The 6,837-nt window shown below is 36.1% G+C and overlaps 1 long non-coding RNA gene across 1 annotated transcript; it reads right to left on the bottom strand.

The window, feature by feature from the left end:
- Positions 1–2,001: 2,001 nt before the first annotated feature.
- Positions 2,002–3,004, bottom strand: LOC149563279 (uncharacterized). Its single transcript, XR_016364270.1, has 3 exons — positions 2,983–3,004; positions 2,245–2,319; positions 2,002–2,147 (listed from the first exon to the last, which is right to left on the bottom strand). It is a non-coding gene; the product is annotated as an uncharacterized LOC149563279 (long non-coding RNA).
- Positions 3,005–6,837: the final 3,833 nt, after the last annotated feature.

Below are 6,837 nucleotides of genomic sequence, written 5' to 3'. Positions count from 1 at the left end.
GGCTCTATTTTGAAGATCTCTTGATTGCAATTGCAAGACAAGGGCAAAAATTTTGAACTTTCAGAGGCAGATTTCAATAAAGTTGTTTCATTTTACTAAGACTGTTGAGAGTAGCAGAGGTTTGATCCATCATTATGACCTGCGTTTGCAAATTAAGACTATTCTGGTGCCTGTATCAATCATGATAATCCATCCTCAAGCTGGTACTGTCAAGAAGATTATATCCCAAATCAATTAAAATTAAATAGGCTTTGACTTCAGACTAACACCATTGTCAAATTCTGAATTTAGATTAGCCTTCACCAGTAAATTAAATCTGATTGCAGGTCTAATATCAACCTTTTCTGAAGACCTCAGTTTCAAATTAGAGGGGCCACTTCTTAACAATCTGAATTTGATCACAGGCATTAGACTCAAGGAGATAGCTTGATCCCAGCCTGCCATCGCAGTTTTAGCTCCACTCATTGAGGTTTATTTTAATCGTCAGAGTTGTATATCAAGCCATATTTTCAAACCTAATCGCATCATTTGGCTAAATGTAGTTAATAGACTAGACTAAAAATTGAGCTGAGAAAAAACAAAAAGGAAAAGACTAAGCTAAGACACAACAAAACCCAACCTGGAAAACAACCATAACTGATAAAGCTTCAAATCCTGTCCATTGTAAGACAGGTATTTCAGTTCCATCCAAAGACCTTAGTCTAAAAGAATTAGCTCCAAGCACTTTGCAAATTAAACATGTCTTCACAACTGTAGCAAATGTATACCCGATTATCATCTAAAGCATGCCAGATGCCTTTGGATGAACGAATAAAGCAGAAATAATTACCAGAATGTGTGCTCCAGCCATCATGAACAAGAACACCATAAAGAGTGTTCTTAAAATTTCCCTCCTATGATTGATCAATAGACAGAGAAACTAGAATATCATTCAAATGTGCAATATTTATTAAAAAACCAGTAGATATTACAAAAACTATATTATTAGATTCCACTGAAAATGTGATCCACTGGCAAATAATATTGTAAGGGCTACTTACATGTGAACTGCTAACAAATGGTTTGAGATCCAACGTACAACCAAAGTCTACTTTTTTGTCAATTTTTCCTCCAGATCCAACTACACTGAAGCGCTTGAGATGAATTGCAAGAACATGTGGTGCTTTATCAATTTTGAGTTGTTCTAGAGCCTTCACTTTTACTTTGCATCGTTCACATTGATCTCTTTTCACACCCCCATCTAACTAATCCACTGCCGTGTAATGGCATAATGCTTTCAACAATAGATCGTTTCAAATCTTAGTACAACCTCAACGATGAACACAATTCTAGAACAAAACTTATTTATTGACCAAAAGAATACCTTAGAGCTTCTCTTAGATTGAGATTCTTGTGTAGATTTACTATTATTTGAAGGAAAAATAACAAATGAGCAGCAATCAAGTGTTGAAGAGCAAGGAGAACCTAACACCAAAAAGGTTCAAAAGGTTGTAGCAGAGGTAAAGAGAAAGGATGCTGATGAAGATAGAAAAAGAATTTTGTTGCAGGCATATGAGAATATGATGGAGATTCCTAGTGTGGGGAAGATAGCAATAATTGGTAAGAGTTATGTTCTAGAAGGAGCTTGTTATTGCTTCTTGTTTCTACCTATTGTTAGTATCTTATTGAGCTTCACTTTGTTTCGAGAATAGTTTAATATTCTCTACTAAACAGGGCCAACCACGTGAAGGTGGAAGCTCATTTGGCCCCACCCCCCTCCCCCTAACATCACTCTACATTCCCCGTTAACATCTAACATTCATTCATTCTTTCAACCATTAATAAAATGTAACATTCAATCAATATCACATGATAACATTCATTAACACATTAGATTCGTTAACATGCAACATTCATCAATATTTTGCATTAACACATAATTCATGAACATTCATTAGCACATAATTAAATTCATTGAGACATAAAATTCATTCATTATCAATTAAGGTATGTAGATGACAATCATTTCTTTTTTTTCTTTCTATTTCTTTTTTCTATGTAAGCTCTAAGAGGAGCATCAGTGTCATCATCAATTCCCCCATCATCAGTTGTTTTGTTCTCTGTTCTTGATGATCTCAAATTCCTATGATGTTGCAAAGGGGGGTCCTCTGCAATAACAAATAAAAGAGTTAAATTAAAATTAATTTATTATAATTGTTACAAGTATTTAATTATTTTAAATAACATAACTGTGGCACTCTTTACCTGATCTGACCACATCATTTTGTCTGGACTCAACATCAACACGGTCATGAACATCGACCCCTCGATCCTCTACAGCTGCTATACAAAATGTTACTTTAATCCAAACACCAATTGCAATTACATATAAAAAATTTAATAGCAAATGGATACCTCCACCACTGGGATGCACATCATGCAAACCTTTGGCATCCACAGATTGTGTAGAAGGATTGTCAGGCTGCATTTCAACATCCTACACATTGTTATCATTGCTTGCTTAAAACAAATATACTCACTTTATATTGGAACTTAACATCAAATAGACTAATTGGTAAAGTATTCAATTTGAAATAAATTTCATTTAGCTTATTTACCTATGGCTCAGATGCATCATTATTAGAACCTTCCACACTGATTTCAGCTCGTAGCCGTTCAGCCACGGCTCTATAGCCTTGTTGGAAGCCAATTCTCTTATCCTCTTCTGTGAGGCATCTCTTGAACTCTGAGCCCTGCATTTTTGCGTGGTATGGTGAATTTTAATTGCATTGTTTCATCAACCAATGGAGGGTAGTTAAAATATCAACAGCAAATCATCTATATCCATCACAATATAATAGGAGAAAAATCGAGCAGTTTTGATGGAGCAATCTACTATATAAATGTTGCGTGTTTGTATGCTTTTCTTGTACCAACATATTTTCTCCAAATTCTTAAGTTGGGTAAGAGTTAGTTCAGCTCTTTGGAAATAAAAATGGCTACAAGTGCTGCTGGATTCCCTCATTCTTTCAATCACTGCCTTTATTCTCAACTATTGGAGGAAAATTCAGTCTCAACCATGGCCTCCATTTGTGAGATTTCTTCATATGAGGATTTTGTGAACGAAGAGAAAAGTAAAATATTAGTGATTGGAGCCACTGGTTATATTGGTCGCTTTGTTGCTCTTGTAACTGTAAATAATGTCATATTAGTAAATGAAGGAATCTTCACTAATCTAGATTGCAGAATCTGAATTCAATTGTTGAATTGTTTATATTGAATATGAAAATCCACTACTGTTATTATATTCTATTGACCTATTTATAATTGATGAGCTAAATAAGGGAGTCCTAGCATTTCCCATCACATTATATAAAAAATTTGATACAATTTTTCATTTACTAATACTTACAACTCTTGCTTGAAGTTTCGAAAAACCACCAGAGCCGAGCTTGTGTGTCCCGTGCTTTTCTAGTCTTGCCTTTGTTGCCTTTGATGTGTCAGGAAATCTATGAAAAGTTTGAAATATGTTAGATAGTATAAATATAGAGGTTAAGTAGTACATAATTAGATTCTCAACAGTATCACATACCTTGTTGTACTCTCCACTGTTGTAATATTATTTTTCTTGTCAGCTTTATATTTTCCATCCAAAATCAGAGCCTGCCACTCAGCCTTAGGAACATAGGGCGGACGCTCGTACCTGGGGTTATCCCGTAATTTTTTTCTATACTAGTCCCTAATATACTTCAAACATAAACCAACTTTTTCAAGGAGCTTGTTTCTCTCGAATGCACGAGGTCCAAAGAGTTGGGTCATGCTCTCTATAAGATCATCCTTCAACGGTTTGCGTTGGTTATTCCACCTTTTAAGTAAAAAAAAAACATGTTAGACTCATAAATGAAGTGAAGCTACCTTTAATATATATAGTTCAAGAAATGGATGAAAAGGAAAACTATTATAGCAATGATATGAAATCAAAATAGTGGTTTGGGGTTTTAGTTAGGATATGATGTTCCACCAGGTACGCATGGTGGGCCCGAATATTCGCAAACACTCATCACCAAATTTTCTCCAAAAAAGATCATTCCCTACAAAACAATCATGGGATCATTAGTCGATGAAGAGTGATCAAAAACTAAATTACTATTATATCACTATAGAATAATAATAACTTTAAAGTACCTGGAACTTTGGCTACTTTTAATGGAATACCTTCATCGTCACTGACAATCAATGTGACATCCTTCACCGTTCCCGTACTAGGAACATTGGAACATCCAGGAAATGATGCTCCAGCTCCTATTGCAAAAAGTTTCATAAGTCTTTTTCATGAAGTATAAAAGAACAAATGATAATTGATGTTAAAAAGTTGTAAAAAAAAAACTGTTTGTTGTTGTCATAAGAGAGAAAAAGAGGGATTTGTGTACTAGAAGATGGTGCAACAGTCGATGCCTGTAAGTTGTGTGTTGTTGACTCAGCAGTTGGAAAGAGATTTGTGGTTGTCCTGGATGGAGGCGGCGTCATCATAGGATTCAATTGATGTGAAGCTGAAGAATAAAATTGTTAGAGCATGCATAAATATAGAACGCGTGGACTAGCATGGACAAGATTGTTAGAGCATAAAAAAAAGGATAGTTCGAGCATGTATTGTCAATGATTATGATCATTCCTATATATATTCAATGGAAAACAGAAGTGGGTAATGGAACATGCGATCTACCTGAACCACCTGCAACACCCTCATCATGGGAACGGGGCTCGAAATCACGCAAAAAAATCTGTAAAGACAACACATCCATATTTTAATTAATGCCATAAAAGAGCATAACATAAAAACCATTATTGAACTCTTGTTATAATTAAAAATTTCATTAATACTTACTTTTAAGGTTTCAGAGGTGTGCATCAATTCAGCTCCTCTTTCTCTTATTTCCTGAGTAGTAGGCTTTATGGTTTCCAAACGTAAAATTTCTCTGCCAATTTTCTTTAGCGACTTTTTAGTCGAATCGATCGGCTCATCGGTGTCTGCTAAATCAATATAAAAAGGGTCCTCCTCAGGGGGGGGGCTGCTGATCAGGGACTGCAGGTTCCTTTCCCTCCCTCCGACCACTGGCCCTCTGTGACAACAATAGTATTAGTATTATCAAAATTACTCCAAAACAATGAAGAAAACAACATTAAAAAAAATAACATTTTGCTTCTATCTAGTTTGCACAATTACAATGAGTTTTACCTGCTCGTGTGTAGATGAGTCGGGAACATCGCCAGTATCCCCTCCAGGCGGTTGCTCCATATTGTGCCCCTGTGTCAAAGATCAAGTATAAAAATGTTAGCAAAAAATTTATTGACTAAATGGTATGTTGGAGTCATTGATTAGAAGTTGGTTTAATAGTATGTACCACCCCCATGATAGTAGCCTCGTTTGTATCTATGCGGTTCAAATTGTAATCAATAAGAAGCTCTTCCCCTGCACGTATTGATTTTATCGCATAGATGAATACACGATTTCCCTCACGCGCCTCAAATATGCAATTGGGTTGCTTTATAGTTGACCCAGGTCGTGTACTATTTACAAAACCCACAATATTCCTTGTTGCTTTTGGCCTTCCATCAATGTATATAGCCACACTTTTACTTTGATTATTGTCTTGCTGTTGTATATAATTTGCTGAGAGGGCATACCTACGCATACTTTTTTTATATTTAACAATATGCATCCAAATTTTGTAATCGTAACATGGTCCAACATACTCCATCAATTCAGAAACTTTGTTGTAAGACACCTTTATGCCGTCCATAGAAAATAGGCCCAAACCATGTAGTGATGATGGTGCTATGTGATATATCCTCTCGTTAACACAAAAATCAGTGTTTATTGGAGGAAGTTCCTTGGGTACCCAATGTTTCTGTAGATGTTGGTACCTCAAGGGCACCTCGATGTCGCCTTCTGTCTCATCATCATAAGAACATGACCCCCCTTGAGCAAGGAAAAATTTCATGCGCTTATTGAATTTTCTTCTAATCCTTTGACCTCTAGTTAATCTCCCTATTCTAGATAAACTGCATGTCTCACTTTCCTCTTCTATTCCTATATTTCCCTCACTCGAGGAAGACACTTCTGACAAATACCTATTCGCTGATACCTGCAAATGGGAGAGATCTTAGAAGACATCAATCTTACTATTGATAAGTGTATTAAATAGACTGTCTATAAGGAGTATTGACTTATACCTGTCGATCCATGAGACTGTGCGGGATGCTCCTGAAAGGGGTTCAATTTCCTGCAAATGTAATTCAATTATCGTGAGCATAATCACATCATAATCATAATCACATCCATCATTAGCATCACATAAAATTTAAAAACATTAAAAGGTACACTTAAATCAGGCTCACATTATAAGCCTACTAGGGAAGTAGGCCTAGTGAAGGGCTAAAACTGGGTTTTTGTATCAGCTGATGAGTTGAGGGCTTAGTCACCTTGGGGACATGCTATTTGAAGTTGTTTGATGTGTGTGGAGGTGGAGGAAACACCTAGTTAAGGTGAAGTCAAGTTTGGCGCCTATTGAGGCATTGTGAGCATTTGATAGTTTGTTGATTAGATTGCTTGGATGAATGTATTGGATGGATTGAGGGACATTCATGAGATTATTCCAAAGATGTAGAACCTAAGGTGGCATAAGGATTTGGTGTCCACTATGATAGGTTATGGTGTTGGCTTGGATCAAGGAGAGGCGAAGTCCCTCTTGTTATGAATGATTGCAAGACCACCTAGGGTCTCTGCATCACCTACAGAGGCAGAATTATTAACCAAAAAATTGGGTAAGAACTTATATTATGTTTTCCCTATGATAT

Source organism: Cupressus sempervirens, chromosome 4, assembly GCF_028749045.1.
Source record: "Cupressus sempervirens isolate cs-2001-9-10 chromosome 4, ASM2874904v1, whole genome shotgun sequence".
Classification (NCBI taxonomy): domain Eukaryota; kingdom Viridiplantae; phylum Streptophyta; class Pinopsida; order Cupressales; family Cupressaceae; genus Cupressus; species Cupressus sempervirens.
This window is presented reverse-complemented; position numbering and strand designations above follow the sequence as displayed.